Genomic DNA, 26397 nt, shown 5'->3' with positions numbered 1-26397 from the left:
ATCATATGATTGAACCATAATTTATTTATTGTTTTTCAAAATATTTAATATTTAAGTTGCTTCTAGAGGTTTGCTGTTAAAACACAACAAACAAACACCTTGCTACACAAATCTTTCTCTTAAACTTAGCTACTTTGTGAGTATTAGTTGGGGGAGAGACTATTTCAACATTTTGGTATAATCCCTTCTAGTCTTTTTATTGAGTATTGTAAACATGATTGGAATTATACTACATACATAATTTTTTTTTTGAAAAATTGAACAAACAATTTCTGCCCTGGAACTGGTACAGAAACTGGTCCAGTCCCAAGGTAGAAAAAGTGGAGCAGGCAGGGCCTTGCGCCCCTCCCCACCCCGACGGGGGAGTGGTGTTGGGGGGGTGGGTCGGGGTTACTCATAGTAAACTGGCAGAAGAAAAACACAACAGATTCCTGGCCAGAGGCAGAGAGATAAGGCAATGTGCATGGGGGAGCCCAGAGGAGGGGCGTGGGCCCCCCTACTCCTCCCACCAGAGTTTCCCCTTTGGCCCCAGAGCAGAGAACAGAAGACTTGGCGGTCTGCAGAGGCACAGCTGGGAGCATCACGTGTTCCTGCTCCCCCGCTTCTGTGTTCTCTACTCTGGAGAGAAGGAGGGGAAAAAGGGAGGCAAGTCGATTCTGCACAGTCTCGCTCTAGGCCACCAAGGAAATAGATTAATAGATTATTCCATTTTCGTTAACTTCTCTTTCCTCGGCACCATTGCTTTGCAAAGATAAGGCAGTATGAATAGCAGGCTCAGGAAGAAGATGTGGCCAAGAAAACAGACAGATTTATACAGCTCATTTGTCCCATGTGAAGAGACAGAAGGCAATCACCTAGTAACCCATGAAGAGCCAGAGGGTGATCTGTTGCACCAAATAGTAGAAGGGTTGTAGGGCAATGATGGGAGCCAGGTTGCTCAGGGTGGGGCTGTCTCGAATTAGGTTGGCAGACCGTCTTTCCATGATAACAATGAGGAAATCCATCTGAAAGCAGACCAGGTATCCCAAGTGCAGGCCATGCCAGAGGGCCAAGAATAGCAATGAGAGACCCTGAGATAGTTCGTTATTTGCAAGGAACTTGAGTCACTTGAAGAAGCAATGGGCCACCCAGGCACTGGTGTTGATGTTGAAAGAGGCAATGGTGCCGGTGAAGCAGGGCGGGGGGGTTGTTTCAAAGAGCCACACCTTCATGTTAGCAAAGGCATCCCACTTTGTTTTTCCATTTCATCAAAGTCGTTGAAGCCCAGCCCCGGCAAAATGCATACTCTTTCTGTGACCAGCCAATGGGTGGCATATTTGTACAGCACAGACTTGCTCCAGATCATCATGTACATGCAGGGGAACCAGGAAAGGTGGTTATCATAGTCTTTCTGTGGAGATAGTTTTCTGTGATGTGGGGGCTGAGCAGACATATCGCACCAGGTACACAAGGCCCAGACTGAGGTGCTTCAGAGCAGGTATAGTGCTGTTTGGTATCTTCCCTGGTGCGTCAGTCGGCTGTCTCTGCACCGGCTTTAAGCAGTGGTCCATTGAGAGCGGGGGCCCTACCAAGAAGGCCCCATACAAGTAGGAGAAACCAGTAACTTCCAGCAGGGAAGGGACACCCTATATGGCATATTTCTGTTACTCGGAAGACAAGGAATTCTGATTTTCCCTTCCATCAAAGTAGTCAACAGCCAAAGCAATCAGTTTCAAGGTCAGCACACAAGGAGGCATTGTGCTCTTGATATTGTTGTTGCCAGTGGCTGGGTAATAATATCCGGCAAGAAGGCAGGCTGCTGGGAAACAAAAGGTAGTGAGCACGGCAGTGACTGTGCCGCCCATCCGTCGCAGGATGAGGAACTGAAGGATGGTACATGGCAGGGAGTGGTAGAGCTGGTTTCCAAAGTTAGAAGAAGCAATTGCGAGGTCCGTAAAGGTGTGGACGAGATGTATGGCGTGGCTGTCCCTGCAGAGAAGGTAATGTCAGTAGAACAAAGCCAGGAAGATGGAGACGATGAGCCAATGAGCCGCAGCACCTGTTTTGACTTGCTCGGGGACTTCGCCCACTTGTTGAGGCTCGATCAGAGAAACGCCACTGCAGCATGCTTGCCAGCTCCGCCCCTGTTCGCACATCCCCCTCGGCAGCGGACACCATCTCAGCTCCGGCTGGCCCCCAGGGACCCCCTTAGTTCTGTGACCCCCGACTGTGAGCACAATGCTGTACTTCACCCCACTTCCACCTGGAGCCTGCCCACGGCTACATACATAACTTTTATCCCACCTTTTTTCCTTAACAATAGATTGTGATTAGTCTCATGATTACATTCTGTTTATGGATATGGTTGGATTAGTATCTAAAATCATAAGGCTCTTATTACATATGAATCTAATTGCTTTCCAGATAATTATACATTTCTGATAAGGCTTCAGTCTGGAATATAGACTTTGGCTAGGCTTTAATACGGTTTTTCTAACTGAGAAACCCTGGGCTTGTGTTCCTTCCTTCCACTTCCGTCCTGAATGGAAGAGCTTGCTCTCCTTGTTACTGCCTGCTCGTCATCCCGCAGTGGAGCGGACAGTCTGAGAGGAGGGAATATGTGGAGAAACTGGGATTTACTTTCTCCAGCCTATCCTGTCCATCCAAGAGTCCAGCCCATGTTCTGATCTTGTCCCAGTATCTTAATCTTGAAATATTTTTTCTTGGAAGCAGTGGACTGGTGTAGAAAAATCTTTGGGTTTTGGACTTTGAGAGAACTGGGTTCAAATTCTAGTTTCGGTACTTACTAGCTGAGTGAGGTTGGTCGTCTTCGAACCTCAGGTTTCATACCTGTGAAATGGGCATGATAATAGGGATGCAGTGAAAATTAGATGAAAGAAACTATGTGAAACATAGGGCTTAGTGTATACTATCCTACACAGTCATTCTCTACTCTATTTTTCTGACAGGCGGGGACTGATCCAGGAGTGGTGTTGCCACCTCAGATGGGCACTGAAATCATCATTCTCGTAATTGATGAGTGTGACTTCTGGGTGAAGGAAGCCACATTCTTTCCAGCTCTTTGTACATCTTACTCCTCATTCTAGAGCAGTGGTTCCCAAATTTCACCATGCAGTAGAATCAACGGGAGGATTGTTAAAACAAATATTGCTGGGTCCCACATCTAGAATTTATGATTCTGTAAGTATGAGGAAGGAGCCATGAACTTGCATTTCTAACAAGTTCTTGGTTGATGCTGATGCTGCTGGTCTGGAAACACATTTTGGAAACTGTTGTCCAAGAACATTGTACTGTTCTTCTTGTTCTTCTTGTCCTTCTGTCTAATTCCTTCTCACCCTTCAAACCTTAGCTTTGATTTTATTACCTCTAGACAGTCTTTCTTAAACCTGAAGCCCAAATTAGGCATCCAGCATCTGTGATTTCAAAGCTCCCTGGACTCGTCTGCTAAAGGACTTATCACAGTGTTCTGTCATTGTCATACTACCTGTCTGTATCCCCCACTAGACTGTAATCACTTTGGAAAAGTGACTATGACTGTCCTGTGTATGGCTGTATCTCCAGCACTAAGCTCAGTGCCTCATATATAGTAGCTGCTGAATGACGAGTGAGCCAGAGCCTAGGGACTTATGAGTGTAAAACAGGTGGAGGGAGTAGATTCTTATGACCAGTGGCCAGGCAAGCCCAGGAATTAATTGCCAGGGAGATAGCAGAATATTGCAGAAGCTATAGGTATAGGAGCTTGGTCCACCCCCTGGGTTATGAAGAGAAGGGCAGAACCCAGTTTTCGTAGAAACTGAGCAGGACTTAAGACTCAATTTCTGGTTGGAATGTTTGATCAGAATTCAAAACAGAGTTCAAAACAATAATGGTCCCATTCTTGTTTGATGGTCCAACTATACGGTCTATCTTTGTGACTATTTCATGTACACTTGAAAAGGAGGAAGCTTCTGTTATTCAGTGGTGTGCTCTAAAATATCAATTAAGCTAAGGTGATCAGTAGTGTCGTTCAAGTCTTTGAATATGAGAGGAAAAAAATACCCATGTATTTACCATTTTGACACACTTCATTCTTTATGTCAACCTAAGTTTCCATCTAGTATAATTTTCCTTTTGCCTAAAGAGCTTTTTAAAAGCATGTGCTACATGACAGATATATCAGTGGAAAATTCTCTCAGCTTTTCGTGGGGTCTAAAAAGTCTTATTAACTTCATTTTTGAAGGATATTTTCATTGGATACAGAATTCCAGGTTGTCTCTCTCTTTCTCTTCCTCCTCCTTGTTCTTCTTTTCTTCTTCTCCTTAACTTTCAGCGTGTTATAGATGCCTTACGTGGTTTCTGGTGAGAAGTTAGTGGTTACTCTATATTTTCCTCTGGATAAAATGTGTGTTTTCTTTGCCTGCTTTTGACATTTTCTTCTTGTCACTCCCCCTCACCTGCCCAGCAATTTGATTATAATATGCAGTGTGTGTGTGTGTGTGCGTGTGTATGTATCCTGCATGGGGGTTTGTTGCAATTCTTGGATTTGTGCATTCAGAGTTTTCATTAAATTTGGAAAATTTCAGCAATTTTTCATTTAGTATTTTTTCTGTCCCCCTCAGTTCTACTTCTTATAGTCTTTTTAAAAATATATTTTATTGATTATGCTATTACAGTTGTCCCATTTTCCCCCTTTTATTACCCTCTGCCGTGCACATGCCCTCCCACCTGTTCCCCCACCCCTTAGTTCATCTCCATGGGTTGTACACGTAAGTTTTTTTGCTTCTCCATTTCCCATACTATTCTTAACCTCACCCTGTCTATTTTGTGCCTACCATTTATGCTTCTTATTCCCTTTACTTTCCCCCACATTCCTCCCTCTCCCCTTCCTCGTTGATAACACTCCATGTGCTCTCCTTTTCTGTGATTCTGTTCCTGTTCTAGTTGTTCATTTAGTTTGTTTTTGTTTTAGGTTCAGTTATTGATAGTTGTGAGTTTGCTCTCATTTTGCTGTTAATATTTTTGATCATCTTTTTCTTAGATAAGTCCCTTTAATATTTCATATAATAAGGGCTTGGTGATGATGAATTTCTTAACTTTATCTCAGAAGCACTTTATCTGCCCTTCCATTCTGAATGGTAACTTTGCTGGATAGAGCAACCTTGGATGCAAGTCCTTGCCTTTCATGACTTAAACTTCTTTCCAGCCCTTCTTGCCTGCAAGGTTTCTTTTGCGAAATCGGCTGATAGTCTTATGGGAACTCCTTTATAGGTAACTCTCTCCTTTCCCCTTGCTGCTTTTGAGATTCTCTCTTTATCTTTAATATTGAATAACTTAATTATAATGTGCCTTGGTGTGTGCTTCCTTGGGTCCAATTTCTTTGGGACTCTCTGGGCTTCCTGGACTTCCTGGAAGTTTATTTCCTTTGCCAGATCGGGGAAGTTTTCCTTCATTATTTGTTCAAATAAGTTTTCCATTTCTTGCTCTTCCTCTTCTTCCTCTGGCACCCCTATGATTCAGATTTTGGAATGTTTGAAGTTGTCCCAGAGGTTCCTAAGACTCTTCTAACTCTTTTTGCATTCTTGTTTCTTCATTCTGTTCCAGGTGGATGCTTATTTTTTCCTTTTGTTCCAAATCATTGATTTGAGTCATGGTTTCCTTCCCTTCACTGTTGATTCCCTGTATATTTTTCTTTATTTCACTTTGTGTATCCTTCATTTCTTCCTTCATTTTGCAACTGAGCTCAGTCAATTCTGTGAGCATCTTGATTACCAGTGTCTTGAACTGTATATCTGATAGGTTGTCTATCTCATGATTGCTTAGTTCTTTTTCTGGAGTTTTGATCTGTTCTTTCATTTGGGCCATGTTTCTTTGTCTTGGCATATCTGTTACATGTAAGGGGTGGAGCCTTAGAATAGGGTCAAAAGAATAGACCCTGGAACTCAGCAAGCATAGATTGTGTAAATTTAGGGTTCTTCTTTTTCCAGTTGTTGTCCCTACTTTAATAGGCCCTAAGGGCCTCATTGTCATTTTAGAGAAGATTTGATTCAAAGTTCCAGAAACTCATTTAAACTTGGATAAGCTAAAAAGAGACACAAGACTACAAGGGTGTCTCGCAGAACCAAAGATCTAGAGAGAGTTTCATGAGGCACAGGTTGGGTGCTGGAAAGCTGCTGGAAACCGAGTTGTCTCTCCCTCCTTACTTATCTTTGTGAGGCTCCATGGTCTTTCATTTCGGCTTTCTCTGTGGTATGTTTCATTTTCTTCTCTCCTTTGCTTTTATGTCTGCTCACCCTCCCATCTATCCTCTTAACTACCCATAAAGCCTGACTAGAATGGCTAATCCAGTGCCAAATTCCCATGACAGACAATCTGATCATCCCATCTGGGCCAATTGTTTATCTTTGAACCAATCAAATGTGGCCAAGAGAGTAAAATCAACAAGACCATGTTTATGGAAACGACCTCCTCAGGAAAGGGCAGTTCTCAGAGGAGAAGGCCAAAAAGAATCTCCAATAACCGTATATTATTGATGCTCATTGCAAGGACTCATCATCAAGAGATAGATCATCCCACAATTAACTAACTAACTAATTCATTAGTTAGTAACAGCCTTATTCTAAAAGAGGATATGAGGGAACTAAATCTGAAAGTATGCACAGGTACAGATTTGAACAAAATAAGCCCAGAAAATAAATCAATCTAGTGTTAAAATGCTTTACTCTAAAATCAGTAAAAATTTCAAGTGTGACTTAGTTTAAATTATTGTCCTAAGTGGAAAATCTCATTCCTAGTGATTTTGGTAACTGTGGAGATTTCAAAAAGTGAGCATTTGGCTGGTTTGTTTCTCTTTACTTAAACACAATCTGTATTTTAGCCAAAATTACATTAGTAAGAAAATGTGGTAAAACAAGAACTAGTTAATCAATTTGAATTTAGTCAACAGAGGGAGCTTGTTTTAGATATTTGCAATATTTTAGTCAATTGTAATATTCTGGTTAACGAATTGTTGAAATTTCATAAGGAAATGAAACCCAGTTGTCTGGCTTTTACCAGGTGTCTCTATATGACTGTAGACAACGGTATCTCATAGCATGGTGTTCAACATTTTAGGCAACATACCTTATTTTACTGCTAAATGAATAGGGGAAGTGAAATGCAGAACAAATCATTACTCTGGACAGGAAGCAATAGAAAGGCAAATCAACATTGTTCTTGACTTGGTCCTTTGCATTGTTTTTATATTTTTACTGGAAATGCTTTATAGCAATGCCCTTTTGGAACCCCAGTTAGTTACTCAGTAGATACCTTGTCTGGTATAGCTCAAGCTCCAGCAGGGACTGAATGCTTCTGTCCCCTGGCGAAAGACCCTGTAGCCTGTTAATTTACGTATGACTTCAGGTGTCTAGGAAAGTGAGAGAGCTCCTGACTTGGGGATCAGGCATTCCACCTTGGAGGAGAGGAGCTACATACTCTGACAGGCATGGGTGCATGTCCTTTTGTGTGAATATAATTAGAAAGAGAATGTTAAGGGAGGAAGGTTTTAACTATCAACAAACTTCATTAACTTGAGCCCCCTGCAGCCTTAAGTGAAATAAGATACATTTGGCTTGAAGGATAAGCCAATAACTGCAAGCCAGTCTCTTGGGTAGCCTGTGTTTCTTTGTGAGGGGAAGCAAACACTTGTAAGGTTGGGTCCTTGTACCAAGTGTCCAAGGTCTCCTTGGAAGGACATTGAGAGAATAAAAAGCTGGGCTTCTGTCAGCCTGCTTCGAGCAGACCTTGTCCTAGAGTCCTGCAGGGACCAGTCATTGCTTGTTCTCCAGAAAAGGAAAGAGCTCTGAGAGGGCTGAAGGAGTTCTGCCAACAGACAGCTAGGGAGGGAGTGTGCAAGCAGTTGTGGTCAGACAGTGGAAGCAATGATGTGAGAACTGGTGGCCCTTCCTTGTGAGGGCATCAGCAGGAGCAGTTGGGGACACTCCAGGAGAAGCTGGGGACTTTAAATGAGGTGGCAAGAAGATGCTGGAACCTGCAGCACTGCCCTCTCCCCTTTCTACAGCATCGTTCCATCTACTTAAAATACAAACTAGCTATGGTGTCTCCCATCTTTAAAAAAGCCTTCACTAGTTTCTTCAACTCCCCTCACCTTCCAGATCACTTCTCTGCCTCTCTTCCCAGATAAGCATTTCAAAAGTGTTTCCTGCACTCTCTCTCCAATTATGCACCTTCCTTAAGCTTACTTTTTATCTTTAGATGCTTTTGGCATTAAGTAACAGAAAACTGAATGGACTGTGTAAAATAAAATGGGGATTTGTGAGATTAATCAACAAGAACCCCACAGGGAGAGAGGGCCCCAGGCTCTGCCCTCCTCTTCGGCTGGTACTGGGATGGTTTCCTGGAACTAGGTGTCACACACACAAATGACAATAGCCAACAGAAGAAAAGGAGCTGTCTCATTTTTGTGTCTCCTTTTAAGAAAAAAGAGACTTCTGTAGAAATCCTCCAACCAACTTCCCCTCACATCTTGTTCTCCAGAGTTGTATCATGTGCCCATTTCTAAATGGATCACTGCCAGAGGAAAGTAGATTACAGGCATTGGCTTGGACCAATCAAGATTTACTCTGGAGCTGGCTATAGGGGTTCTGCTTGCAAGAAAGAAGAGAACAGGTTCTCGGCAAGCACCTAGTATGTCAATTTAACTATTGTCCTCAACACTACACCAAAATAAAACTGAACAAGGCACCAGACCCAGTGAGGATTTCTTTGTCTTCGTCTTGTCCCACCTTTTAGCAACATTCGGCTACTTGAGTACCCTTTAGCTTCTGCTACGTCACATTCTCCCGGTTTTACTTTCCCCTCTGGTTGCCCTTTCTTGGTTTTCTGGGTACACAGGATTGTACGACAGGACTCATCCTATTTTGTCTTCAGCTTTGTTTTCCCAACACAACCAGAGCAAATATTTCCCACATTTCAAAGTGAGGAATGACCTGAGTAACCAGGACTTGCAAAGGAGACAGCTAAGAGAGGGTTTTATGTCCCTTAGTTGATGAAACATCTCCAGCTTATAAACAAAAAAGTTGAAGAAACCAAGGTACATATGAAATTGGAGAGAAAACTACCTAGGAGGACCTGCAATGGGTTTTCCAGCAGAGCAGGGAAGCAGCGAGGGTGCTTGCTCTGCCCTGCCAGTTCTGTGGAAGGGCTTAGCTGGTGAGCACCCTGCAGAGCGGGGCATGGAGGACTGGAGTGCGACTGTGGCTGGCCAGCTCCTCAGACCGCAGCATAAAGGGGCAATGCTGTGTCGGGATGGCTGCTTGAATACTTATGGACCTGACATAGAGCAGGACTGAGATTTTCTTAGATCCTGCCCAAGAAGGCTGCTTGGAAACAAACAAACAAAACCTACAAACAAACCCTGGAAACATACTGTTAGATTCTGAGGTGACAGGGGAAGAATTTTAAGTGACCAGCCCTAGGAGATGCATTTACTTACAGCAAGGGAATGGCCATTGCAAGATTCCCTGAGATGGTGGAGTCTTGGAAAAAAAGCATAAAATAGTTCCATGAGAGACTCAAGCTCTAAATACCAGCCAAGCCCAAGTAGCTTTCTTTAGTTCATACCTAGACTAGTCAAATAAGATCTTTGTTCTCCCATACTCTTCTTCCCTCCCCACCCTGCATCAGGCCTGGAGGGACCAGAAGCAGCCTGATGAGGGGAAAGGGGACTGCATGTTTCAGGCAAGGCAAATAAAGAGCCGTCTATACCCTAGAGGCAGCCAGGTTGGAGCATGCCCAAGCTGGGGGAGCGAGAAGCTTCAATTCTTCATGAATTTGTAAGTTTTTGTTAGCACACTGGACACTTATAAATGAGACTCTGTGTGTGTGTGTGTGTGTGTGTGTGTGATCAAAGATGACTAAATGGCTTTTTATTACTTAATGTCTAGAAAAATCACAAAACTACCTTCATTTTCTCAGGAGTAAGAAAGGGAAGTAAAGAAGAAGCAGTTGCCCCGAGGTGATGGTTTGTTTGAACAGGTAGTGAAGAAAAAGATGAAAACAGTTTTCTGATTATGGCAAGTGCATCCTTCTTGCTCAGTGCATCTTGAAGACCGGCTCTTTCCTCTTCTGTCCAACATCCAAATGAGGTGGTACCCCAAGGCCTGCCCTGGATCTTCTCCTTTTCTTTGCCTACATTTTCTTGATATGTTATCCCTTTTCATTTTATGGCTTTGACCCACCCTATGTTGATGACTTTCAAATGTGTATCTTTAGCCCAAGTATTTCCTATGAGCCCAGACTTATGAATCCAACTGGCACAGGAAACTTGATTGTTGAGTCTAATAGGCACCGTAACATGCCCCCAATATCCCTGTTCCATCTTTACCATCCTTCTGCCCCCAATTCTTTCCTATGATAATAGAGGGCATCGCCTTGCAGCCAATTGCTTAAACTCACAATCATTTTGGATTTTCCCCTTTTTTTAAAAAAGGAAATTACTTTGACATTCTTTTTTTAAAAGGTTTTATTATTTATTTTCAGAGAGGGAAGGCAGGGAGAGAGAGAGAGAGAGAGAAACATCAATGTGTGGTTGCTGGGGGCTGTGGCCTGCAACCCAGGCATGTGCCCTGACTGGAAATCAAACCTGCGACACTTTGGTTCGCAGCCCGTGCTCAATCCACTGAGCTACACCAGCCAGGGCTTGGATTTTTCCCTTATCATCATCTCCTACTTCCAGCTCATAATCAAGTCTTGCCAGTTCTGCCTGAAGAATACATCTCCAACCCACCTATTTTTCTCCATCTCTACTGTCCCCCCCTCCCTTATTCTAAGGCACCATCACCCTTTCCTGGATTACTATCAAGCCCTCCTATCTGGTCTCCCTTCTTCCACCTTTTCCCTGTTTATCTGTTTTCTGTATCACCAGAGTAAATTTTAAATATTTAAATCTAATGACATCACTGCTCTGCCCAAGTCCTCTATTATTTTCCTCTTTCCTATAAAATATACTTTAAACTCCCGATAATGGCCTACAGAAGCTTCTATGACGTAGTCCCTGTCTTCTTTAAGTTCATATTGACTGACCACTCTCACTTTCTCTCACTATGTTGCAGCCCTTCTTTCTTGAATGGCCCAGTCTCTTGCTCACCTTGGGGCTTTGCACTTACTGTTTCCTATCCCTGAAATGCTTTTCCACTGAGTCTGATCAGGCTGATTTCTTCTCAGTCTCAAGTCTCTGTTCAAATATCACCTCCTTGGGAAGAAGCACCCTTTCTAAAGTAGCTCCTCTGGATTCTTCCATTGCTGTCTAATAACCTTATTTCTTTTATCTGTACCACTTAACACAAATTTAAATTATTACTTATTCATGTACTTATTTTATTTTCTATTTATTTTATCAAAATGTAAGTTGCATGAAGACAGAGACCTTCCCATCTTGTTCACACCAGTATTTTTGGCACCTTGAATAGTATCTGGCAGATAGTAGGTGCTCAACAAATCCTCAGTGAGTAAATGAATGGAAGGGGCAACATCCAACAATGAGTAGGCGTCCTCTGGAGGAACCATGTGGACCTGAGTTAGAAGAGCCCAGAGTGAAATCACAGGGTCCTAATGCGTGAAATCAGAGGGGAAGATGTTTCCTCAAAGTGGGAACATCAGCCTTGTGGGCCAGTGCCCCACCATCGTGTTACCTGGGCGACGGGGACAGAATCTCCAGGGGGACTGGGGAAGGTAATGTTAGCAATACTTAGTTTTGTCTTCTCTGCTGTTAGAAGATGACAGAGAGGAAACTTATTTAAGGCTTGGGCAGCCTCTCCACAAGAGAATCCTGTTAGAGTAGTAGAAAAGACAACACTTTAAGTCTTCCAATCTGTAAGGGCTAGATTTTGCAACAGTCTCTTCAGTGCACAGGACCCAGAGGAAGACCTCCCTTCTCAGGGACAGAGCGCTTGCCTGTGCTGGGGCCGTCAAGACCTGTTAAGGCTGAAAATGTCTAGTGTACATCCAACTACTGGAGGATCCACGGTGACTTGCATGAGGTGCTGTGGGTCACAGAAGTGATGAGAAATCCTGGGATACTCTCCTATAATTATAACATCCACTCCCTCCTCCACAACCAAATTTAAACTGCAAATCGGAATAGATGACAATGGTTATTTGATCAGCCATGGAAAACATGTGGGCTTTGGAGTCAGAGATGCCTGGGTTCAAATTCTATCTTTGTCCTACCTTTATTATCTTGGGTAAGTCGCTTAACCTCTCTGAATCTTCATTTCTTCATCTAAGAACCTAATCAACAAAACAAACAAGCAAAATAGAACCAGAGACATGGAAGTAAAGAACAAACTGACAGTGACCAGCGGGGAGGGGGAGGGGGATAATGGGGGTAAAGAAAGGGAAGGGTCCTCAAGGAACGTGTATAAAGGACTCATGGACCAAGACAATGGGGGTGGGAGGAGGATTGAATGTGGGAGGTGGAGGTGAGTAGGGTGGGAGAGAGTAATGGGGGGAAATGGGGACAACCATAATTGAATGACAATGATATAAAAAAAGAAAATTATCTTTGTGAAGTTGTTTGGTTTAAGGGTTTGATACATGGAAAGGACTGAAAAACGGTGGCCTGGGCATTATGGTGGGAGATTTTCAACTTATTCCTCAGCATGCTAAATACTTCATAGGCATAATAAAATGCAAAGCTGGTATTACTTTTCTCCTCCCACCCCTATAAACCTTGGATGATGTGAGCCTTTTAGAGAAACCAAATGCCTGAAAGCAAGAAGTTGGTTTCAAGTGAATTTGGGTCAAGGTGTTGAGACATTCAGCATAACCAGGAGTGCGTTTTAGGACTTGGAGGCACCTGTGATCCATGCTGGAAACAAAAGGAAACCGACTTCTGTGGGAAACGGAGGCTATCAGGGAGTAGCCGGGTTACAAGGCAACAGGCTGAAACATGACCTAAGAAGTTCAGTGTAAGAACATCTGAATTCTTGCTTCTTGTTTCTTGGCAATGTCATCAGTTTGGTTTAATAAACTCATAAAAATTATTATTGTTGTTTTTAAAAAGAGGTTAAGTCTAAACAAGGGAATAGCAATCTAGGCCAGTTCAACTTCTCAGGAGACAAAAGGAAAACTATAAGGTTATGAGACTGTGTTAATGACCTCTTCGCACCCTGTGGTTTCCTCAAAGCCTCTGTCTTCTAGGCCTTTACCAGCGACATTGCACATATCCCCTCAAGCACTGGGTGATTGTTGCCAGGAGAGACGAGCCACGTTTTCTGTCATAGGGATAGGGAAGCTAAAAGAGCCAGTTCTGAGAAAAATAATAAATCAGATGTTAAGAGAAGAAAGTGTCTCCCGGTTTGCTTCCTGGTCATGGGTCCGAAGTGGTCTTCCCATATCTGCAACAGTATCTGTGTTTCACGCTCGCGTCAGTGTGGGTTGGGTTTTGTTAGTCATAACAGCAAGTCCTATATTTTTCCCCTTAAAAAAACTCTGTTGTATTTGTCCCAAGCAGGCACCACTTTTATAAACATTGTTATTAAAAGTGTTTATAAACACTTCTCTAAATGCATTACAGAACAGCTATCACATCCATGCCCCGAATAACACTTCTCCAAGTAGCTTGCACAGAACATGCAAGAGTCCTGTCTACCACAGCGTAGGCTCCAATGCTTGGTATGAAGTATCAACTCTCTGGCATATGATCGCTTATTATTCATGGTTATTACAACTCTTGCTATTGATACCAGTTCAGGAATATCATACTCCTAGCCTCATTGGGACATTCCTGAAACTCAACTGTCTGTGATCCTCAGAGACAGGTTGGGGAAGGTAATAAATGCTGGCTTTAATCCTTGCTACCTATGTAATACACCTGTTCCTACTCCTCTATGTGATATATCTGTTTCTACTTCTCTGATTCATTCATTCATTATTCATTCATTATTTCATCTGTTTATCCACTTATTCATTCAATATGCCACAAAGTAGGAAAAAGAGTTTTCTATTAGTTAAATCATCTGATAACAAGAAACAGGGATTCTCAACCTCCCCAAAGGAGCCCCAGTGACACCCACTTGGTAATGACAAAATGGATCTGGTGGTGCGGTTCTATGCAGAAAAATTTATTAGACCTCCACAGTGAGAATCTCCTCACCTTTGGACAGTGCTTAGAGGTGCCATCCCTTGTCTACTGGCCGCAAATGGGTATTTTACAGGCCTGAGCCGGTCTGTGTCCTGCCTGACCCTGCCTGACCTCACATCAGTCTCCTGGCCGGCTCTGCATCTCGCCTGACGTTCATTACCCTGTAACAGCTGCAGCTTCCTTCCCTGGTGCTACTCCAGACTGGGCCTCCTCCCCCACCCCCTCCCCCTGGCTTCATGAGAGCAGGCATCTGAAGGCCTGGAAGAAACTTCCTGCTTGTCTTTGCAGAGGGGCGTTTTCCCTGATAGCATGAACCCTTTGAGCTGCAGAGTCTCTTTTCTGTAATCCTTGCCATGGACGGTGGCCCTTTCTGCTATTTGAGCTCACCATTGCCAGAGATGGCTGGAGCAGCAGTACATAGCACATAAGGAATGTGTCCTTGGAGGTGGATCACTTTCATCAGGCAGGGAACCAAGACACCGCTCGTTCTGCCTCTGCTGAGAGTCACAGCCGTGAAAGCACAGACTTCATAGAGGAGCTAAGCAGCTGTGATAATATGCCTGAAAATGCCCCAGGAAAGGCATCAGGGCAGGGAGTGGCCCTGGGCCGGGGCGGTGCCACCACTCAATGCTCGGCCTGCAGGCTGGAGGCTCCTCTCAGGGTTCTGCCAACAGCTGTGGGGGTGTGGTATTGCTGGGAGTTTTTACGGGGATGGGACGAGGGAACTAGGGAGGAACACATGCTCCTGGGCCTGGGACAGTGGATTCTTGGTTGCCTGATGCCATTCCCAGGACTGGAGGTCATTGTACTTACAGGAGCGGGGCCAGGGCATGAGGGTCACAGGCAGGTCAGATGGGGGAGGGCTGTTTCCTTGGAGCAGCCTGAGCCCACGTGGCCAGGGTGGGGAATCAAAATCATCCCCCAAACCAGCAGCATAATCAGAATGGAATAAAGCATGAGGAACGGGTCCAGGAGCCTGGTTCACACGAAGGCTGTGAACAGCAAGTTGTGAGGGAGCCTCCCTTCCCTGTGGGGCTTACGTGATTCTGGGGGCGGTGTGAAGGCTCACACTGCTGCACAGGGTGCACAGATGGACGGCTGAGCCTGGAACCTGGCAGAAGGCAAATCCCGTAGGTTCCTAGGGCTGCAGAAGCGTGGGATTGAACAGATTCCTGATATAGCAGGCTGCCCTGACTGTAAAACTTTATCTTACGTGGATCTGTGGAATTTGTTTTGCTTCCTTTTTCTGCGATAACGGAATGTGGACTGCTCTCACACAAAAGGTGCCTATGAAATTTGCAAGCCTATAAAGAGCCCTCCCTCTTTTTTGGTGCTCCTCCTCAGGTGCTAGACTGTGTGCGGCTCTGGTGTCTCCCCTGCGCTGAGTTCTCATTTGCCGCGAGATGCAAACTTGACAGATTGGAAGCAACGTCTGTTCATCCCATCAACGTCAGTGTGGCTTCTGCCACCTGCTGATTTGTGAATTAGACGTGATTGGTTGGCTCAGTGTCTTCCACCTTTTCTCCACAGCTGTTCCACATTATCTGTCTTGGGTACTTTTTGTCATGTCATCTAATCATCTTGTCATCTACCAGCAGAAAAGGAAACCTCTGAAAGTCTTAAACATGTTTTAAATTATATATATATATTTTAAATATATATATGTTTTATATATGTGTTTTAAATTATATATATATATGTATATTTTAAACAGAGGCAAGTCATAGTGAGCTGTGGTAAACTTGAGAAAAAGTATATTACATACATTTTGAGAAATACCTCACTACTGGCTAAATCTGAAATAATAATGTAATGGAAATAAAGGGTCTACCAGTAAAGAGGCCGGGACCCTAGTCCCATCTGAGTCTCCAGTCCACAGCGTGACTTCTGCAGTCACTTAGTTCCCTGGGGCCTCGTGGATTGGATGAGAGAGCCGCTAGAGCAGTGCTTCTCGCACTGTTTGTGCACACAGGGTCCCTGGGATCTTGCTGAAGTGCAGACGCGGATTCTGTAGGTCTGGGGTGTGGCCCGAGAGTCTGCATCCCAGGCCATGCAATGCTGCTCTGCTGCTCAGACTTGCATGACTGGGGCTTAGAAGACCTCTCAGGAGCTCTCAGTCCTGGCTTTACATCAGAATCTCCCTGGGGTTTAAAAATAAAGAGTAGAAAGTACAGGTGCCCCAAGCCCTACCTCTAAAGAGGTGATACAATCTGTTTGGGATGGGCCAAGGCCTCTGTCTTTTTAAAAAAGTGCTTCGTGTGATCCTAGTACACTGGCGGGGTTGAGTGTTAGCATGACGAGCACCAGGAGTCTAAGGACAAGTGTACTCATCGTATATATACAGACACACACACACACACATGCACACAATACTTATGTGTGTATGCATGTATTTTTTATTTTCAGAAAATTAAGAAAACTGGACTTTTCTCCTTTTCTGCTTGTGATGTGCGAGCAGGGATGGTGGAGAAGGGTCAGAGGAAACAGCAGATTGACTGTCAGTCAAAAAAGCCAGGAGAGTAAGCAAGGCCTGCCCTTTGCTTTGTGTAACCCACTGGGCGTCGGGACAGGCAGCGCTCCTGAGACAGGCTCCTTAATACAGAGCTTGTCCACCAGAGGAGCCTCTGAGATCCCGGGCTGTGGCCCGATGGAGATTTTACACAAAAACCCTTTCTGTCTTTAAACCTAAATAGTTAGCTCTATAAACAAGTAGGGGCTAAACCACCTGCCAGTTCCTAATTTGAGAAACTTATTCTAGGCTTGGAAAACTTGAATGCACTTACCATAAACCAGACACCTGCAATAAAAAGGGGAGGAAGAAGGTTTCCACTGTTTATTTAAGCTGAAGGAGGAGGTTCAAGTGCCTGATTTCTATTGCACCATTCTCCAGAAAAGCAAAAACAAGAGAAAATGGCTCTTTGAAACCACAGCTGTCTTCAAGGATGGTGATTTTTTTTTTTAAACAATTATAAAGGCGAGGAGGCCTCTGCTGAAAGAGTAAACAGCCCATTTTTCCAGCTGAGGCCCTTGAAGGGTTTGCGTCAAGTTGTATCTGGGGTGGCTGGGGAAAGCAGGCGCTGAAGGGCTCATCTCAAACTGTGAGGAGAATTTGGACCTAGGGTGGTGGTGACGGGAAAGAGGGGCAAGGAGAGGGAGGGAGGGACACAAGCAAGGCCAGGGTGATCCCCGCTAGGTGGGGGTAGTGGGGTAAGCCCAGGGCTGCCGGTCTGAAGGGCCCTTGGAGGACAGGTTGTCTGCATGAGTGTCAGCTGCTGTAGGGCAGCCCCGAACAGCTCCCCACTCTCCACGGCAGCCTGGCTTTCACGCTTGCTTCACAGGGTCACAAGTGAAAGGGCTGGTCCCGTGGGAATCAGACCACAGCCAGGACAGAGGAACACCCCAGGGACAGAGTGGAGGGCCCGGATTCCAGGGAGGCTGGGAACTAGAACTGAAGGAGCTGAGAGCACAATCCTTCCTGCCCCATTTGCTGGCAGGATCTGAACCTGTTTTATCTAGATCTGAAAGGGGCAGGGCTACCCCCCTGACATTAGGGTTACATTTCAAGTCAGGTGTATTGAATAATTTGATGAAAGAAATGATTAAGATTATGTGTTTTCCTCATGCCTGTGTTTTGAACTATTACTAGTTTTAGGCATTTGGAAGTAGTTGAACCCAAAGGGTACAGAGTGTGGCTTATTGCAATGTAACTAGTGGCTAGGATGAGGAGATCTGTTGATTTGCTACTTGAGAAAAACGACTTATTGGGAAGTTAAGCTCTAAGAGACTCAAAGGCTGCTAGACTGCACTTTCTTAGTGATATGACTTTGAAAACCTGTGGAAACATGACCTTGATATTTGTCCAGGGTGGCGCATACAGCTGAAGACTGCTCGTTTTTCATTTCTGCATTGCTCAGAGCTCAGTGAAGTCACAGGTTTTTGGAGAGTTATTTGGCAGAAATAAATTGCAATCTTGGAAACCAAGTTTAATGAGCTTGAATCATGCTTAAAGTCTCTGTGGCTGCTGCAGGGATTTTAGAAAAGGATTTCCATATAGTTCAGTAATTTCCCAGAAAAAACGGTTCCTCCCTGGCTGGTGTGGCTCAGTTGGTTCGGCATCTTCCCATAACTGAAGGTTTGTGGGTTCAATTCCTGGTCAGGCACATAGCTAGATTGTGGGTTTGGTCCCCACTCTGGGCACATACAGGAGGTGACCAGTTGATGCTTCTCTCTTGCATAAATGTTTCTCTCCCTCCTTTCCTCTCTCTCTGTTTCTTAAAAAAAAGCAATTAAAAAAAGTGTCCTCTGGTGAGGATAAAAGGAAAAACTGGTTTCCTTAGTTATGAATGCTAACTGCTACCTTCAAATGTAAGTAATGAAAATGTACTGATGGGTTTTGTACCCGGTACACGGCCCAGGGAGGTGGCAGCAGGACTGCAGCATGGGGTTCTACTGAGCGGGCCCGCTGGGATCAAAACACTGGCCTTTAAGTTCTGCTCACCCAGAAGCTCACTCCTGAGAGGGGCTGCATTTGCTGGGAAGGAAGGGGTGCCTTTTAAAAATTCACTGCCCAGAGGGGGCTGCCTTTCCCTAATTCATGCCACGGTGGCTTGTAAGCAGAACATTGGAAGGCCTTAGCAAATGCTACCACGTGAAGGTGGGCGTCATTGCCTCCCTTTGGCTATGCCGAAATGGAAGGGGGAGGTGGGGGGATGTCCCTGTGCCTGTGCCAGGTTGAGGGAGGCCAAGGAAACTTAGATGCGCTTCTGGACAGATCCCTTCGGGCTGATCAGTTCTTAGCTACCTTGAGAAAATGAAAATACTTTAGTAGGCTTGTTCCTTTAACTCTGGTTGGCAAACCTCCAGATTCATGGATTAGCACAGTCTTGCCTTACTGGGGCGTTACATTTTTTAAGAGCTTAAAGATAAAAATGTACCATGCCCACGTGACAGCCTCGGGGTCTTTGGGGTTTGGGGGTGAGCAGGTGCCAGTGGACACCAGACTGTAAGCTCCGTGAGTGTGTGGGCCTGGTCCTGTCACATTCAGTGCTGCACATCCTGCTTTAGCGCACTGTCGGCGTAGGGTATGCACTCAGTACATGTATTTGAGTGGAAGGATGAACAAATGGTGCCCCATGGAGGTCGGCCAGAGCAGAGGAGAACAGGCAAATTTTACATAGTGGTTGACCAAAGAGAAAACCATATTTATTTGGGGGCACATCTAAAACAATTCCTTCTTTAAAATGACTTTTCAGGGACTGGGTTTTATGCTAGTAGTAGAGCTAAGAGTGAATAAAATTGTATAAAATTACATGTTGTTATGTATTTAAGCATCAAAGTATCTTTATTCATGATAGAGTTTCCTGAGAAATGTGTGTCTAGGGCATTCACTATTTTATTATTTATTAGATTTTATTGAATATCTATTATGTGTGACACCAGGGAGATGCAAAGTCCAAGACACAGTTTCTGCTCTCACATTGCACACTGGTGCAGCAGAGGAATGGGCACTGGAGCAGATGTTTCCAACAGGGGTATAAAGTGCCATGGCAGAGATGCTCAGGGTTCTACTTGGGCAAATGGGAGGCACATCTAACAGCCTGAATGGGATGAGAGAAGGCTTCCTGGTCTTTTTGAAGAATCCCTCTCAATATAGTATATGGTTCCCTTGGATTCAATGGCTTGCGGCTTTCCTGCTTTAAGTCTTCAAAGGTATGAGTCCCACTAGAAGTTCCATCCTGAATTTGGTCACTACTCCTTCCAATGGAAAGCAGCTCCTATCTGGGAGAAGTTTACACCTGAAAAAACTTTACTTCCTCCCCTGAAGCTGCTACCTGAGCCATTGTGGAAGAGACCAGAATTACACTTATATGCCTTTGTCCTACCACAGGCTAAAACTTGTTGAAAAGAGCTGTGTGTGTAGGGGTTTCTGAATTAAAAATAACCACTTATTTAAATGTTTTAGCTATAATGTTTTCTGACTCTAAACAAGCCACGCTGTCAGATTAAGAAATCTGATTTGATGTTTTGAAGCTTAGAATTTTCCTTTCAAGGAAAAAAAATAATTTGCGTTCCATTCCTTAGTGTTTAATTTTGTGGAGAATAATAAGACAGGAAGATATTACAAAAAGTGGGACTCTCTGTCCTGGTGGTAGCAACCTGAAGAGTTAAAAGTTGGTTTGGGTTTAGAAAGTACCGATCAATTGAATAACAATAGTCTTATTTAAAATTGAGTTCATGGTACATATATAATTACCTGTTGGGTATACCCACATCCTGTTCTTGCTTAGGATGAACTTTTGAGAGGTGCATGTTTAAGTTCATCAGTTATTAAAATGAGATGCTAATAATACTCTGGAGAGCAGGTGGTACTCAGGGCACTTATTGGTTGGTTCATAGAGAGCTTAGCTGCTTGAGTAGGTAGGGCTGTGGTCACTGGTTGCAGTGGGGAAGTAAGACGTGATGGTTGGCAGAGAACCCAGTTACCTGCAGATCATCTCCCTCTGGATGACTTTGTATACTTCCAACTCAACCCTGAACCTAGACCCAAGCCCATCATCTCCTGCCTTTAACCTGCTCTGCTCCCTGTTCCCCTATACTAGTAAAGGATATCACCATCTATCCAATTGCCCAAAGTAGAAACTTGGGCATGTTCCTTCTTTATTCCTCTCTTTTCTTCTTCCTCTTGCTCCTCACTCCTTCCTTCCAATCACTGACCAAATCCCGTTGGCTCTACCTTTTAAATATTACATGAATCTGTTCACATTTCTCCGTTTCCATGACTACTTCCCTTTCTCAGACTCTCACCTGGCTTGTTGGCAGGTGGCAACTTTCTGATTTCTTCATCTCCCTTCTTACCTCACTCCAAGCCATCCTCCATGAAACATCCCGAGCTGACCTTAAAGTGCACACCTAATTGTCCCACTTGTTCACAACCCTTCAGTGGCCCTACACTCCTGCCAGTTAATGTCCAGGGGCCTATGGCTCAAATGCCCTTCTGGAACAGGCTTTGCAGGGGAGTCTCTCCTGCTTTGTATGTTGCCCACCCCAAATTCCATACTATATATAGTCAGCTTCCTTCAGTTCTTCGAATACTCTTGGTTCCCTCTTGTTTCTAGGCTTTTCCTCCTGTTCTTTCCTGTTTGAAATGCTCACCAACCTCCTACTTGTCTTTCAGATTTCAACTTAAATGTGACTTCCTCCACAAAAGCATTCTCTGACTTTCTCAAATGTATATCATGTTTCCGGCTACAGTCTCCCTTACTAGATGTCCTCCATCATGGCCTTTATTCTGGGCTGTCATTGCTTGTCTGTGTCCTTAAGGAGGTAACGAGACACTTGAAGGTGGGGTTCTCACTGTCTCAGGAAGGTGGCTGATGGGTACATTTGTCTGTAGTTCCTAGGGAGTCCAAAAGAGATGATTGCCCTCAGAAAGATTTGATAGCAAATGCATTCTGATAAAAAATTTAAAGGAATTTTGTTTCCAGCCCCGTCTCCATTCTTTGCAGTTCTCGCCTGCATGTACTGCACTTTGGACAACAACTGTGTGTGATGGGAGAGCCTGCTATGGTAGAAAAAGCTCCAGACTTGGTTAACATTTGTTGAGCTTTTATACATGCCAGGTTGTATCCTAAGCACATATATTAACTCATTTAATCCTCATAACATCTCTTTTGGCTGGGTGCTTTTATATACATTTGGCGGATGAGAAAACTGAGGCATAGAGAATCAGACCTCAGTTTGAATCCCTGGTCTGTCATTTGTTAGTTGTGTGACCTTGGGCAAACAATCTCTCTTTCTGGACTTTCATTTCCTGGGGACAATACCTGATGAAAACCTGACTTTCAAATTTTTAGTTTTCTTGTACACTATGCATCCTACACATTGGCCTTCCATGGTTTTGAAGGCCACTGATGCACTGCTGTGTGTCCGTGGACAAGTGCACGTGACCTGCGGCATGGTGAGGTTCCCGCCCACGAGCCATCAGTACAGCTTTAGTAGTGCAGCCAGCATGTTTGTTTAATTAAATATTTTATCGCAGCTTTCCCTTGTTATTTATAAAACTGTGTGGAAAATGAAAACAAAAGTTCCGATGCTGGTGATTCATAAGAATAACTAACAGTTATTCAGGACTGGGCCAGTTATTATACTACTCTCTCTCGGCTTCAAACCCACTCTTATATTCTGCTTTGTGATGCGGGGGCTGGGACTCTACAAACCACATTTCTCCTTTGCCAGCTGCTTCCTTTCAGACTCTGTCAACAGGGGCTATGAGAGGGCTGTCTCGGGGCTAGATGAGGAAGAAGGGACTGGCTTTTCCTCTTTGCTTCTGGGTTACTCCTGGTTGGCTTCCTATCCCTGTCATCAGTGTCCAACAACGCTGCTGCTTCACTTCAGCAGAGCCAGCTCATTCCAGAAGGAGCTGGTTATATGTTAAATTATGTCCCTCTAATAGTCACTTACTATAGTCCTAACCCCTAGTACTTGAGAATGTGACCTTATTTGGAAATAGGGTCTTTACAGAGGTCATCAGGGTGGGCCCTAGTCCAATCTGACTGATGTCCGTGTAAGAAAAGGAAATTTGGATGTCGAGATATGAATAGAGGGAAGACAAGGCGAACAGACAGAGGAGAAGATAACTAGCTACAAGCCAAGGACAGAGGCCTGGAACAGATCCTTCAGAAGGAACCAATTCTGCTGACACTTTGATTTTGGACTTCTAGCCTCCGGAACTTGGAGACAATAAATTTCTGTTGTTTAAGTCATCCAGTCTGTGGGACTTTGTCATGGCAGCCCTAGCAAATAGTATGCAGTTCAGTCCAGTTTGAGGTTTTACCAACTTGCAAAGCCAACCTCAGTGTGTCCCTGAGACACATCAGCACAGCTGGTGCAGGTCTTCGCCCACTGGGACTGTCCTCAAGCTCCTCAGAGTTAGTAATTCCGACCTCTCCCCTTTGTCCCTTAGCCCCGTGAACTCCGTGAACTGCTTCCAAGCAGTTCCTGTTGTTGCTGTCTCTGCTGTGTTTTCAGTACTTAGTTCACAATATTTAAATCACCCAGTTACATATTCCCTATATTCAATGTTCCGTGTTAACGCCGCCAGAGCCGTGGGGGCAGAGGTGCTGCTCGCAGAGCTTCAGGGCCGACCGTGGCCCGGCAGAGCCGTGTCATGAGACAGCGGCCCCCGTGAGTCTGGGGTTATTCTCAAAGTATGATTCCAAAAAGAATTAAAAAAGAATCATTCAAAAAGAATTATTCTTGAGCTTTAAGATCTAAAGAAATGTATCTTGCTAGGTTTTGGACTTGCTTGGGACCTATCACCCGTTCCTTCTTTCCTATGTTTTCTTCAGGAAATGGGGATGTCTCACTGGTGCCTGTCCCACCGCTGTATTTTGGAAACATACAACTTGCCTGGTTTCATAGTTCACACCTGGAGAGGAATTTTGCCTCAGGATGAATCTTACCTCTTGTCTCACATATCTGATTTAGATATTTAGATGACAGTGTGAACTTTGAACTCTAGAGTAGATGCTGTAATGAGTGAAGACTTTGGGGCTGTTGGAAAGAAATGAATGTGTTTTTTTAAGTCACTATATTTTCTTTTTTTAACTTTTATTTAAAGTTAAAAAAATTCCATCCTCACCCAAGAATATGTTTATTGATTTTAGAGAGAGAGGAAGAGGGAGGAACAGAAAGAAACATCCATGTGAGAGAAACATTGATTAGTTTCCTTCCATGTGTGCCCCGACCAGGGGTTGAACCCACAACCTTTTGGTGTATGGGCCAATGCTCCAACCAGCTGAGTCACCAGGCCAGGGAAAAATGAATGTCTTTTATATGCAGTAAGGACATGGATTTTAGGGGGAGAAAGGCAGAATGTGATGGACTGAATTGTGTCCCCACAAAGTCCATATATTGAAGGCCTTAACCCCCAATGTGGCAGAGATATCCTTTCTGGCATAGCCTTGTCCAGATTGTATTAGATGCCTTTCCTCTGATGGACAAGAACCATAAAACTCCCAAATTTAGCACAATCGAGACAAAGATGGCAACTTTTAAGCAAATGGAAGGGGTGGGTGTTGTTTTCTTACTTGAATGTACATTGACTTACACCCATTTGCCGAGTATTCAATTGTTAAGGAAAAAAAAAAAACTAAACTGAAGAACAGAATACAGTGTTGAAAAAATGTGAAGATTGGGTCTAAAAGGCTTCGTATAATTTAGGGCATCTTATTTTCTCATAGTAGTGTGAATGCTCCACATTCTGTTTAGAGTTTTTCTGTTCACGTGTTTGCCTCATTAGGTGGGGAGCCCCTTGAGGGCAGGGCTGGGGGTGTTTAGTTCCCTGGTGTTCAGAGCTGTGCTTGGCATTTAATAAGTACTGATTAAACTTCAACTTAAATTTTGGTAAAGGGCTTGCTTCATTCAGCTCCCCGTTGTCAGTGTCGTGTTGGACCTGTCAATGGCCCAGGACAGAGCCCGTGGAGAAAGGGGCAACCTGGTGAAAGGGGTCCAATTTAAACAAAGAAATACGGTAACTTTCCTTTAAGGTGGGTTATTTTGGGAGGGTTAGACGTGATTTACATGCCAGTCAGTCAGTCAGTGGCCGAAGTGGTTCTCATGTCTGGAGGGAATTTATGTCTCTGCTCTTTTTTTTTTTAACAATAGTGTTTGAAACTTTCGTTATTTAATAATAGTTGCTATTTTTTTTAGCACTACCGATGTCAGATGTGGTGCTAAGAACTTTACATAATGATCTCTCATTTGATAACCACAGCAACGCCATGAGATGGATAATCCATCTTATAGATGAAGAAACCGAAAATTGGCAAAGTTAAGCAAATTGCCCAGCCCTGTGGGAAGTACAATAACTGGGATTAAATTTCGTCTTTTCTGACTCTGGAGTGTGGCCCTTTCCAATGGTCTTCTGCTTTCCTGCTCAAGCAGAACCCCTAGGTCCCGAGAATAGGATGATGGATCTCCTGACTCCCTCTCTGTGCTCAGATCCTTTCTCTAGGTTGACACTCCACATCTCAACTAACCCCGTGACAGAGTGATAGCTAAGTTGTTCAGCCCCCATTTTGAATTGGTTAGTACACCTTCAGCTTCTCACATGCCGCACGGAAGGAGGCAATTTGCAAAGTGGCGATGCAATTCAGAAGTAAGCAGGGAGTTTTATTTTTAAGTGCCACCACCCTCAACATCTCTAGCCTTGTTTGGACCTGGAAGGGTTAATATGATGACTAACTATGCTACGTATAGACTATTGATTCCATAGGGTACCATTTAATACTGTTTTCTCTTCTCATTTATGTACACCCACAATGCTGAGCAGTAGTGTTGTCAACCCAAACTGGTCATTGTCTGACAGCTCTTCCTGAATGGCTTTGAAAAGTACTGAAATATTTCTACGTATTGTTAAAGAATCATAAAAGATCAGAGCTATTGGATTATATTTATTGTATCAGGTTTCTAGTATATTAAGTCTAACTTAGGTTAGTAATCTGGGTGATAAACCCATGGATACACAGAAAAGCTTGTTTTGAAATAGTGGCATAGAAAAAGTAGATTTTTAAACCCCTCCCTTTTTTCCATCTCTCATTTAAAGGTGTTTTAAAATTCCATAGCTTGAAATTTCAAACAGATGTGATCACATTTCTTTACTCTGGATGAAGTGTCTCAGGGTCTGATGGCCACCTGGCTGTTTCAGAATGAGATGGATTGGAAGTCCCCGTCGCCCACCCCCACTGCCCCATGCTCAGTCTTAGTCTGATCCTCAGCTGATCAAGTTCACACTTTAATTCTAATGGCTCACCTGGAGCTGACCAACTCTGCTGGACTTATTTGCTCAGTTGGAGGTTGTGGTAAGACTGAAGGTTCCTTGATGGTAGGAACTGTGTCACTTTTGCTCTCCATCACATCCTGAGTACTTAGAAATATTCATTAAACACTTGGTGAATGAGTGAATGTCTTTCTTTCTGGTCTTTTATATACACTCATATTTGCAAAAATGGGAGCATTCTATACCTACCATTTTATAGCCTTTTTCCTCACTTAGCCATGAGTGAACATTTGGGGGCTGTTCTTATTAACAAAGCCCATTCTCCAGAATTCTTGCTGTTTGCAGTTTACTCTTTGACTCTTCATTTGGAAAGTTCATTTTAGAATTGGACATGGATAACAGACCTGAATTAGCACTGCCTGCAGCTGTGGTACCCAATTCTTTCTCAGAACCCATCTTTGCACCTGGTAACACCTCTGGTCTGTGAAGGCTGGGTAGT

The 26397-nt window shown here is 43.9% G+C and overlaps 1 pseudogene; it reads right to left on the bottom strand.

The window, feature by feature from the left end:
• Window positions 1–561: 561 nt before the first annotated feature.
• Window positions 562–2157, bottom strand: LOC114515098 (annotated as a pseudogene).
• Window positions 2158–26397: the final 24240 nt, after the last annotated feature.

Source organism: Phyllostomus discolor, chromosome 2 (genome assembly GCF_004126475.2).
Source record: "Phyllostomus discolor isolate MPI-MPIP mPhyDis1 chromosome 2, mPhyDis1.pri.v3, whole genome shotgun sequence".
Lineage (NCBI taxonomy): Eukaryota > Metazoa > Chordata > Mammalia > Chiroptera > Phyllostomidae > Phyllostomus > Phyllostomus discolor.
This window is presented reverse-complemented; position numbering and strand designations above follow the sequence as displayed.